This window comes from Myotis yumanensis, unplaced genomic scaffold, assembly GCF_028538775.1.
Source record: "Myotis yumanensis isolate MYYU_CA2020_CCGP unplaced genomic scaffold, mMyoYum1.0.hap1 SCAF_5, whole genome shotgun sequence".
NCBI lineage: Eukaryota > Metazoa > Chordata > Mammalia > Chiroptera > Vespertilionidae > Myotis > Myotis yumanensis.
In genome coordinates, this window is record NW_027223756.1 from 104,826,461 (window position 1) to 104,838,201 (window position 11,741).

Sequence of the window (11,741 nt, forward strand, 5' to 3'; positions counted from 1 at the left end):
AGTGCATTTGTGGGCCATGCTGATCCGATCATATGCGGGTTAAAGAGTGAATGTATCCCAGCAGTTCTCAACCTGTGGGTGGCGACCCCTTTGGGGGTCGAACGACCCTTTCACGGGGGTCGCCTAAGACCATCAGAAAACACCTATATAATTGCATATTGTTTTTGTGATTCATCACTGTGCTTTAATTATGTTCAATTTGTAACAATGAAATTGGGGGTCACCACAACATGAGGAACTGTATTAAAAGGTCGCAGCATTAGGAAGGTTGAGAACCACTGAATCCCCTTAGCGGGAAACCACCTGGGAACTGGGCACGGACAGAGCTCCACTCATTCGTGACGCTCAGCAGGATTCTCATCAGCGCCAGCTTTAAACATTGGGAAGTCGCATTCAGACCTCCCGTTTCTAATGTGGAGCAGCGTCTACTCCCTTCCTGACATCTGCCTTTGGAAAGGCTTCTAGTCACTTCCGCTCACGGAGAATCCACCCATTTTTTCACATTAAGATTTTGTTGAGCAATTACACAATCTCTTCAGATTGTACCGCAGGCAACAGGAACTTATCAACCTCCCCCCGCCCCGCCCCCCCCGCCCCATCCATTGTGTTAGCGTGGGAGAGAATGCAGGGAGAGGCTCCTCCCTTATTCCTCCATCCCTCCCTCTCTTCCTTCTTTCCTCTCCTTCTCTTCAACCCTTCCTTTCTTCTCTCTTCCTCTTTTTAAAAATATCGGCCCACATAGAGTGGGCCTAAGCCGGCAGTTGTACATCCCTCTCACAGTCCAGGACCCCTTGCTCCTTACTGCCTGCCTGCTTGCTTCTCCTTACAGTTTGGCTCGCTGCTCCACTTACCAACTGTGAGCCTGGCTTTTGGCTGAGTGGCACTCCTGCTGTGGGAGTGCACTGACCACCAGGGGGCAGCTACTGCATTGAGCGTCTGCCCTCCGTTGGTCAGTGTGCATGATGGCAACTGATTGTTCTGGTCATTCTGCTATAATGATCACTTAGTCTTTTATTATATAGACTAGAGGCCGGGTGCACAAAAATTTGTGCACTCGGGAGGGGGTGGGGTGGGGAGGGGGGGTCCCCCAGCCCGGCCTGTGCCCTCTCGCAGTCTGGGACCCCTCGGGAGATAACGACCTGCTGGCTTAGGCCTGCTCCTGGGTGGCAGAGGGCAGGCCCAATCCCTAGGTGCAGCCCCTGGTTGGGCTCAGAGAGGGCCGATTGGGGAGTTGGGGCGCAGCCCCGTCATGCACAGAGCAGGGCGGATCGGGAGGTTGCGATGCCTCCCTCAGTCATGCTCAGGGTAGGGCCGATTGGGGGGTTGGGGCACCGCCCCCTGTCACACACAGAGCAGGGCGGATCAGGGGGTTGGGGCACCACCACTGTCACACTCAGGGCAGGGCCAATGGGGAGGTTATGGCTCTACCCTGTCACACACAGGGCAAGGCCCGTGGAGGGGGGTTGGGGCCCCACCCTCTATCACCCACAGAGCAGGGCCGATCAGGGGGTTGGGGCGCCACCACCGTCACACTCAGGGCAGGGCCGATGGAGAGGTTATGTTTCTACCCTGTCACACACAGAGCAGGGCCGATCAGGGGCTTGGTGCGCTGCACCCTGTCAAACACAGAGCCACAGGGCAATCAGGGGATTGGGGAGCTCCCCCCTATCAGGCACAGAGCAGGGCTGATCAGGGGGTTGGGGCACCTTCCCCTGTCACGAAAAGAGCAGGGCGGATAGGGAGGTTGTGGCCCCGCCCCCTGTCACACACAGAGCCACAGGGCAATCAGGGGGTTTGGGCGCTGCCCCCTGTCACGCTGATCCCGGTGCCGGGAGCCTCGCTGCTCCTCTGTTCCCGGTGCTGGGAGGCATATTACCCTTTTACTATATAGGATAGAGGCCTGGTGCACGGGTAGGGGCTGGCTGGTTTGCCCTGAGGTTAAGTGGAGGCTCATGGCTGGAGACAGAGTGAGATGGTGAAAAGGGCGCATGCCCAGGAAGAGAGGCAGCCAACTGCTGCCTGTGGGCATGGAGGCTCCATGGACAGACTGTCCAGGGTGTCCTGGATCAGGGTGGGGGTCCCCACTGGGGTGCCTGGCCAGTCTGGCTGAGGGGCTGAGGGCTGTTTTCCAGTTGGCGAGCGACTGAAGCTCCCAACCGCTCCTTGTTTTCTTTTTTTTTTTTATTCTGGGCCAGCTTTAGCTCTGAGGCCTCACTGCTGAAAACATCGATACAATGTTGCGGTCGGCTGGCTGAACCTGGCTGACTGACAGCCGGTTTCTGGGGTTTTGTTTAGCTTCTTATTTGCAACATAGTACATAGTTGCTTAGAGTTTCAGCTGAGAGGCCAGCAAGTTAGGCAGGGAACGTTGGAGTTCGCAGTCACTGAAGCAAGCAAGCCTCCCTGCTCACTTCAGTGCTTGGCTGCCAGCCGCCATCTTGGCTGACAGTTAATTTGCATAAGGATATGCTGATTAGCCAATGGGAAGGGTAGCGGTCGTACGCTAATTACCATGTTTCTCTTTTATTAGTGTAGACTAAGGGCCGTAGTGCATGAATTCATGCACCTTGAAAGAAACTGTGTGCCTCAAGGCTGTAGTAGGCACAAGGGTGGATCTCAGCCCATCCTCCATGCCCCCGCCTGGCCCCTCCTACCTTGCCCCCCAGTCCCATCCTGACGTGGCCAATGCCCACCATGTTCTACACTCTGCCACCTGCTACTGATGCCTGCCATGTTCCACTTGCACCCCCTGGTGATCAGTGCATGTCATAGCTACTGGTTGTTTGGTCTATTTGCATATTAAGGTCTTATATATATAGACTAGAGGCCCGGTGCACAACAATTTGTGCATTGGGGGGGACGGGTATCCCTCAGCCCCACTTGTGCCCTCTCACAGTCTGGGATCCCTTGGGAGATAATGACCTGCTGGGCTTAGGCCCGCTCCCAGGTGGCAGAGGGCAGGCCCAATCCCTAGGTGCCTGCCCCACAGCCCCATGGTTGGGCACAGAGCGGGGCCAATTGGGGAGTTGGGGCACCACCCCCTGTCATGCACAGAGCAGGGCGGATCAGGAGGTTGTGATGCCACCCTGAGTCATGCTCAAGGTAGGGCCGACTGGGGGGTTGGGGTGCCGCCCCCATCACACTCAAGGCAGGGTCCATGGGGAGGTTGCGGCGCCAACCCCTGTCATGCACAGAGCAGGGCCCATCAGGGGGTTGTGGTGACACCCCTGTCACATACAGAGCCGGCCGATCAGGGGGTTGGGGCGCTGCCCCCTGTCACACACAGAGCAGGGCCCATCAGGGGGGTTGGGGCTCCGTACCCTGTCACAAACAGAGCAGGGTTGATTAAGGGGTTGGGGAGCTCCCCCCGTCACCCACAGAGCAGGGATGATCAGGGGCTTGGGGAGATCCCCCTTGCCATGCACAGAGCAGGGCAGATCAGGAAGTTGCCATGCCACTCTAAGTCATGCTCAGGGTAGGGCCAATTGGGGGGTTGGGGCACCTGTCACAAAAAGAGCAGGGCAGATAGGGAGGTTGTGACCCCGCCCTCTGTCACACACAGAGCTGCAGGGTGATCAGGGGGTTTGGGCGCTGCCCCCTGTCACGCTGCTCCAGAGGCCAAGAGGCCTCGCAGCTCCACTGATCCCAGTGCCGGGAGGCCTAGAGGCTCCGCTGATCCCTGGTTTGGGAGGCCTCATGGCTCCGCTGATCCCGGTGCTGGGAGGCCTCGTGGCTCCGCTGATCTCAGGCTGGGAGGCCTCGTGGCTCTGCTGATCTCAGGCTGGGAGGCCTCGCGGCTCTGCTTGACACAAGGGCAGTGAGGCCTCGTGGCTCCGCTGATCCCAGGCTGGGAGGCCTCGCAGCTCTGTTGATCCCAGTGCTGGGAGGCCTCACGGCTCCACTGATCCCAGTGCCGGGGGGCCTGGCAGCTCTGCTGATCCTGGTGCTGGGAGGCTTCTCGGCTCTGCTGATCCCAGGCCGGGAGGCCTTGCGGCTCCGCTGATCCCAATGATGGGGGGTCTCGCTGCTCTGCTGATCCCAGTGCTGGGAGGCATATTACCCTTTTACTATATAGGATAGAGGCCTGGTGCATGGGTGGGGGCCTGCTGGTTTGCCCTCAAGGGTGTCCCGGATCAGGGTGGGGGTCCCGCTTGGGTGCCTGGCAAGCCTGGGTGAGGGGCTGAGGGCCATTTTCAGGCTGACGGGTGTCTGAAGCTCCCAACCTCTCTTTTATTCCTTTTTTCTTTTTTATTCTGAGATTTATTTACCTTCTATGGCTGTCACTGGAGCTGAGAGCCATCTTTAGCTCTGAGGCTCGGCTCCAGCTCTGAGACCTCAACTGCTGAAAGTAGGTTTCTGGACTTTGTTTACCTTCTGTATTTGAAACTTTGTTGCGACTCCAGCTCTGAGATCCCGGCTGACTGAAAGCAGGTTTCTGGGTTTTGTTTAGCTTCTATATTTGCAACATAGTTTCTTAGAGAGCAGCTGAGAGGCCTGCAGCGGCAGGCGGGGAACCTGGCTTCCTCCATCACTGGAGCAAGCAAGCCTCCCTGTTCCTTCCAGCTGCCTGGCTGCCGGCCGCCATCTTGGTTGGCAGTTAATTTGCATATCTTGCTGATTAGCCAATGGGAAGGGTAGCGAAGTTATGGTTAATTACCATGTTTCTCTTTTATTAGATAGGATATGCCGTGAACATGAATGAAGGAATGAGTATAAGTCATTTCCCTGAGGGAAGTTTCTGGAACTTGCTCCTGGGTGACCTTGAGCCATCGTCGAGCTCCTCCAAGATTTCCTTTGCTCTTGTGTGAAATGAGGGTTCGGAGCTGGTCACCCTCTCAGCCTCTTCAGCTCTGACCCTAGAGCATGGCCCTGCCAGCCAGAGTCGTGCGGATGAAATAGGACTCTCTCCTGTGCCAATCTGTTTTGTTCTGGCAGCGGGAGGGGAACCAGATCAGTCCCTCAATGGGATGGACACCTCTGTGTATGGCCAGGTCTTCCTCCGTCGCAAGGTCATCCTGATGCAGCTTAGGGGTCAGGCTCAGAGAGCAGGAGCTGTGCTCGGAAGATGGTCCTCAGCCGAGCTTTCCTGGGGGAGCCTGGCCTGAAGGATTCCTAAAGAACGGGAGAAGGGGGTACGGGGGCACCTCCTGGTTAAGGAAGAAGCCCCACCCCAGGCAGAGATGCAGTGGGGGTCGGCCCATGGTTGGTGGGAACCTCCTCAATGGTAGGACCTGCAGCAGGTGAGTGAGCATGTGTATCTCCATGCTTGTGCATGTATGTGTGTGCACATGTGTCCATGCTTGTGCACATATGTATGTCAACGCACATCCATGCATGTGCCTGTACCTGTGTGTGCGTGTGTGCCTGTGTATTGACATGCTTACTGATGATAATTTGGGAAAATAAAACGCCCCCTGCCCAGAGCTGTGCTGAGGGCTGGAGCTGCCTGCCTCTCAGGGTTCCTGCCGCTCCGGGCAGCGGAACAGGATGGCCACCAGGATATTCAGCTGCAGAAAAAGTGTGTCCATATCTCCTTTTAATGCATTTAAAGTGTTTTATTGATTCTAAGAGGGAGGAAGGGAGAGGGATAGAGAGACAGAAACATCGATGGGCTGCCTCCTGCACAGCCCCCACCGGAGATCAAGCCCGCAACCCGGGCATGTGCCCTGACCGGGAGTCAAACAGTGACCTCCTGGTTCATAGGTCGATGCTCACCCACTGAGCCACGCCGGCAAGGGGCCGGTCCGTATCTTAAGTCTATGTACTGAGCGAGGTGTCTAGTCTCACTATGAAAAGAAAGTTTTCCGTAAGCGCTGTGATGGGCTGAGTTGTAGCTCCCCTTCCAAATCTCTATGCTGAGCCTGAACCCCTGCGACAGCTGGACTCAGAGCCGCCTTTAGGGAGCCTGTTAAAGGTAAGTGAGCTCCTAGGGGTCCCCATCCCATGTGGGAAGAGGGAGAGCCGCCAGAGCGCTCTGTGTCTGTGCCTGTTTGGGAGGCTGCAGCCGGGCGCAGAGAGAAGGCGGCCATGTGCAAGTCAGGAAGAGAGTCCCTCTACCCCCAGAAACCAGCTCTGACGCCCCCCAGCCTCAGACCTGCAGCCCCGGGAGCCGTGAGGCAGCGGAGGTCTGCGCTCTAGCCCCATCTGTTTTCATATTGCATGGCAGCCTGGGCTGATTGTTGCAGAAATGGCATCAGTGAATGCACGGCCACACAGCCACAGACTCCCAGCCACAACGGGTAACAGCTCAGGCCTCCTCGGAAAGCAGCCCACACAGGCGCAGACCCACAGGTCAAACCCGTGCTGCTTAAGGCTCAACTGTACGTGCGCACCCTAAAATATCATCTGTATTTACTGAGGGCTTGTAATCAGAATATCAAATCCCCCCAAGATAGGTCTTATAAAACAAATTGGAAAAAAATGTATAAAAATATGTACAACTTTTAGAGAAAAATGTTTTAAACTAAATACAATATTCTTGGAGAAGTGGAATTGAATGTACGCATATTAAATGTAGGCATAGCATGCAATTGTTCTTTGATGTTTTGTATGACCAGGCACGATGCCTGTTATCTTGCAGATATTAACAAGGGCATTTCCTATAAGCAAAACCTGTCTGTGGATGTAAAGTATGGCGCTTTTAACATGGAATACCGTAACAGCAACCTCAGTATAAGCGCAAATGCCGCCGTAAACAGTTTCAGAGCAAACTCTCTGAAAACGTGCTGTGTGCTCTGGCTCACTTTAGAATAAATCATAAGTGTTTTTGAAATACCATCTCCGTGTTATTGCAAACAGGACAAGCCATGCTCTCAACCCTCATTGGCTCGAAGCCTCTTCTATGACTTCGCTAAGAATGTGTTCATTAAACAGAATGTACATCCCAGACAAAGAGGACTCCGCTCTCGTCTGGGTGATCACACCACGTGCCCTGGGATTTAAACAAACAACTAAGATGATCTGTTGTTTATGTGGAATAAGGGGAACTAGCTAACGTTTGTCTGGATGCTACCATGAAAGCGTAGGGCACTGCAATTAAAAATGTATTAACTTGAGGGGGGAGAGAGAGAGAGAGATTTGTGGGTTTGTTGTTCCTCTTACTTATGCATTCGTTGGTTGATTCTTGTATGTGTACTGACCTGGGATTGGGGATCGAACCCGCAACCTTGTGTATTGGGCTGATGCTCTAAACACTGAGCTACCCAGCCAGGGCCTAGGTACTGCGACTTTAACAGAGGTAATTCATGGATAGTTTTTGGTAAGTTACTGAGTGGGTATACACATTCAGTGGCCCCCAAAGAGAGGAAGTCTGTAGTGAATTCGTAGCCCTTACCCAATGGTGAGTTAAACATCACAAAGACTCTCTAACCCCAAGGACACTGACCGCACACATTTCCCATCTATGAGCCATGAGGGCGGGCTTCACGGAAGAAGACCGAGTTAGCAGGACTTGCAGCACAAGCTGCGCACAGGCAGGCTCAGCGAGGGGGACACCAGGCAACCAAGTCAACACGCGCACATGTTCCGGAAAAGAGAGATGGAAATTGTTTGGGCAGCAGGGAAGCTGTGCTCCTTATCTCCTCTGATAGTGCAATTTTACGAAATTTCTCTCTATACATTCTCTCCAAACCATTTTCAAATGGAAACAGCATTTCTCATGTTAACCCCAACAAGGCCCGCATCGACCTGCCCCGCCTCCCGCGGACTTGTCTGTCTGCTGCCCTCGCTCCTTCCCCAGCGCTCACGGGAGGCTTCAGAGAACACAGCCCATCACAGCCCCGTGCGCCTGTCTGCAGCCAAAGCTTGTCCACGAACTTCCGGCTGTAAATCCAATTCTCCCCTCGGCCGCCCCACAAGCACCTCACGCTTAAAACGTCCAATGCTCATTCCTTTCCTGTATTTTGTTGTAAAAACACGAGAAAGCCCCAGATTCCAGTGCAGCCTTTACCACCACAATCTCCGCTTCATAAAGCTCTGCACAGCCGGTGTGCACTGCCTGCTGCCTCTCTCCCTCCACACGGGCGGGGTGTGGGCTGTCTCCAGGCACTGGGCATTGTTGCTGCAATAGCGCTGGGGGCAGCCCTGCACATGTGTCTGGTGTGTGTGTGTGTGCACGTGTGTGTGTGTGTGCATGTGTGTGTGTGTGTGGGGGGGGCATCTCTGGGCAGTATATACAGGATGCCAATAAAATGCAAGTACAGCCCAGCCGCGTGGCTCAGTGGTTGAGTGCCGACCTATGAACCAGGAGGTCACAGTTTAATTCCCGGTCAGGGCACATGCCTGGGTTGTGGGCTCGATCTCCAGTGTGGGACATGCAGGAGGTAGCTGATCCATGATTCTCTCTCATCATTGATATTTCTCTCTCACTCTCTCTCCCCTCTCCCTTCTTCTCTGAAATAAGAAATACATATTTTTAAAAATTCAAATACAACCATTATTTTTATTAAAAGCTAGAGGCCTGGTGCATGAAATTTGTGCAGGGGGAGGAGGGATCCCTCAGCCCAGCCTGCACCCTCTCCAATCCAGGACATCCCTCTCACAATCCGGGACTGCTGGCTCCTAACCACTCACCTGCCTGCCTGCCTGATTGCCCCTAACCTCTCTGCCTGCCTGCCTGATTGCCCCTAACCGCCTATGCCTGCCAGCCTAATCGCCCCTAACTTCTCCACTGCCTGCCTGGTTGCCCCTAACCACCTCTACCTGCCAGCCTAATTGTCCCTAACCACCTCTAACTGCCCTCCCCTGCCATCCTGGTCACCACTAACTGCCCTCCCCTGTTGGCCTAGTTGCCCCTAACTTCCCTCCACTGTTGGCCTGGTAGCTCCCAACTGCTCTCCCCTGCCAGCCTGATCACCCATAACTGCCTCTGTTTCAGCACCTGCCACTGTGGCTTTGTCTGGAAGGACGTCCAGATGGATGTCCAGAAGATGTCCGGTCTGATTAGCATGTTACCCTTTTATTAGTATAGATGCCCCAATGGCCTCCAGGCTCTTGCTCTATTCTGTGGACTTCCCAGTCCATCACCAGCACAACTCTTAGATCCTCAACCTCTGCTTGGAATCGTCCCTCCATGCTCTCTTTCTAACAGATGCCTTACCGCCTCTGAGCACCCTGCTGTACCTGTGCCCTTCCAGGGAGTGGCTGCTGTTGTCCTCCCAGCCCCTCACCCCTGGGACTCGGGTTGGTCAGCTCCTTCCTTCTTCCTCGTCCGTTTCAAGCCTTTAAATTGCTGTGTCTTGATACACATGCCATCAGGTCCTATAACCCTGAACTGCTTCTGAGTTGTCCAGTCATGCGACCCGTTAGCACCGGTTTAGGTCCTGGATCTTTGTGGTTTTCTCCAGCAGGAACCTCCTGGTGATGTTTGGAGAATCCGATAAGGATATGGCTCAGACCTTCACATCCGGGGTCCTCAGACCCTCGAACTCATCTCAGCTCCCGCTGCGGGTCAGCGTCTGATGGGGTTGTTGCTGGAACGGGAGCATCCTGGTTTCAGCATGTCTTTCCAATCAGCCCTCTCTGGGCCTTCTCTCACCTCCCTCTGGTTCTTTCTCTCCCCAGATGCTCAGCCAGAGCCCTCCTGGGCACGGTGCCCTGGCTCTGGGACGCTGCCAGGCTCACGGCTTTAAGGAGCATCTCTATTTTGATCAGAATCCCATATTTATATCATTACATCTTCAATGCAGACATAGGTTCTAAACACTGCAATCCTGCCTCTTCCTGAGCAGTCACAGACATCCCCGGCTTTGCAGGTTCAAGGCCGACTCTTGACATTCATCCCAAACAAGCTCTTCCTGCCACCTTCTTTTCCATAATGTTCAATGCCTGTTTTTATTCCGTGGCTGAGGCAGAAAGGGATCCATTTTGATTTTTCTCTTTCACATCTGCAACTGTTTCAGGACCAAGTGCTCCTGACTCGTCGGTTGCAGTGGAGGGAGAAGCTGACAATGCCTCACATCAGCCCCGGTCACTCCCACCTGGGCAACAGCAGTAGCCTGCTCAACAGTGGGGTCCCAGGGACCCCCCTTGCCCCAGGAAGACCCTCCTGCACTCCAGTATAGAGAAGTTTGTGACGTATTTCATGACATAACCATTTTCTGCGTAAAATTCTTAAACGGCTTTCACTCAGCCTAAAATCGCTGAAACTAACTGCACAGAACTCCATGCCACACAGGGACGCTCCTCTAGCCTGTCCCATCTTCTCCGTCAGGTTAGCTTGAATGTCAACCTTAATGTCCCTGCATAAGGAAAGATGTCCCTGTGTTAACATTGTAAACCCTTTGTTATATATACTTCACTTCACTTTAATAATATCTTTTAAAATATACTTTTATTGATTTAAGAGGGAAAGAGAGAGGGAAAGAGAGATAGAAACATCAATGATGAGAGAGAATCATTGATCGGCTGCCTCCTGCACGCCTGCCCGCCCCCCCCCCCGCCACTGGATATAGAGCCTGAAACCTGGGCCTGTGGCCTGACCAGGAATTGAACCATGACCTCCTAGTTCACAGATCAATGCTCAACCACTGAGCTATGCTGGTTGGGCAGTTTAATAATATTTTTATAATTATAATTAAATAATTGCTTTATTCTTTATTTGCCCTTTTTTCAATAAATATAAGTTCCATGAAAAGCAGGACCGACCATGTTATTTTTCCTAAATGTCCATTGATAACTTGTCAAGTTACCCCAATAACTATTGGAATGTTTAAAAATGATATCCAATAATTATATGTTGAGTGAATTCATTTTATAGAAGGAGATCAATGCCTTATTTATAAATGCTACTTAAGTTTCTGACATATAATCAATGATCATTTTTTCTTTGCTGATGAATATTACAAGGCATCTCAGTAATATTGATTATCAAGGGTAATATCACTCATCAATTTATCACTTAAATTTGAATTTGACAAGACTTGCAATAAATTATGCATTTGTGTACATTGGTGTAAATTTCTTAAATGACCTATATGAGTGGCAACCTGTTAAAACAACCTGTTAAATGATTGTTTAGTCTAATGTTAATCTTAAAGTCGTCTCTTCCAGTTTTGCTTGTAAAGTATCAATGGTGGAATCTATCCAGATATTGAAGCTGAGTGGCAGAGGGAAGCCATTTTTCTTTCAGAATTTACTCCCATCATATGCATTCGGTCAATGTCACAAATCATGCCTTGATTTACATTTATGTTTACTCTGATGTTGTTATAAAGCTCATAATTTCTGAGATATGGCACATTATACTTTAGTAAGAATTATACGGTATTAACTCATACTCCTGTCATTCAAAATAAGCTATTTTCTTAGATTGCACATGAAAAAAAATTCCCCAAGGATTCCTAATATGTATGCAATGTAGTTTCCAAAGTTAAAATAAAAAAAAAAGAGATTGAACTAATGTAGCTTATGAAAAGGCTCTATAATATATGCTCTTACTGTCTCAAGAAAGAGAGAAAATATACACCAAGGCCATACTACTTACTGCAATCGACATGTTAATCATCTCCTATAGAGCATGGCCCTAGTCTCTATGGGACACTTGTTTTTCCCACCCAGGATCCTAGGCAGGAAGGCCTTCGCATCAATCTCCCAAGAGCAGCCGCGCCCATCCAGCCTGAACCCTCTATAAAACATGTCTTTGCTATGAAATCTCTGCACTAAGCAGAGCTGAAAATTCAGCTCAGGTTTGAGTGAGAGGGCAAATGGCTCTATTTGGTCTTGACTGAGTTTTAACAGATTCAC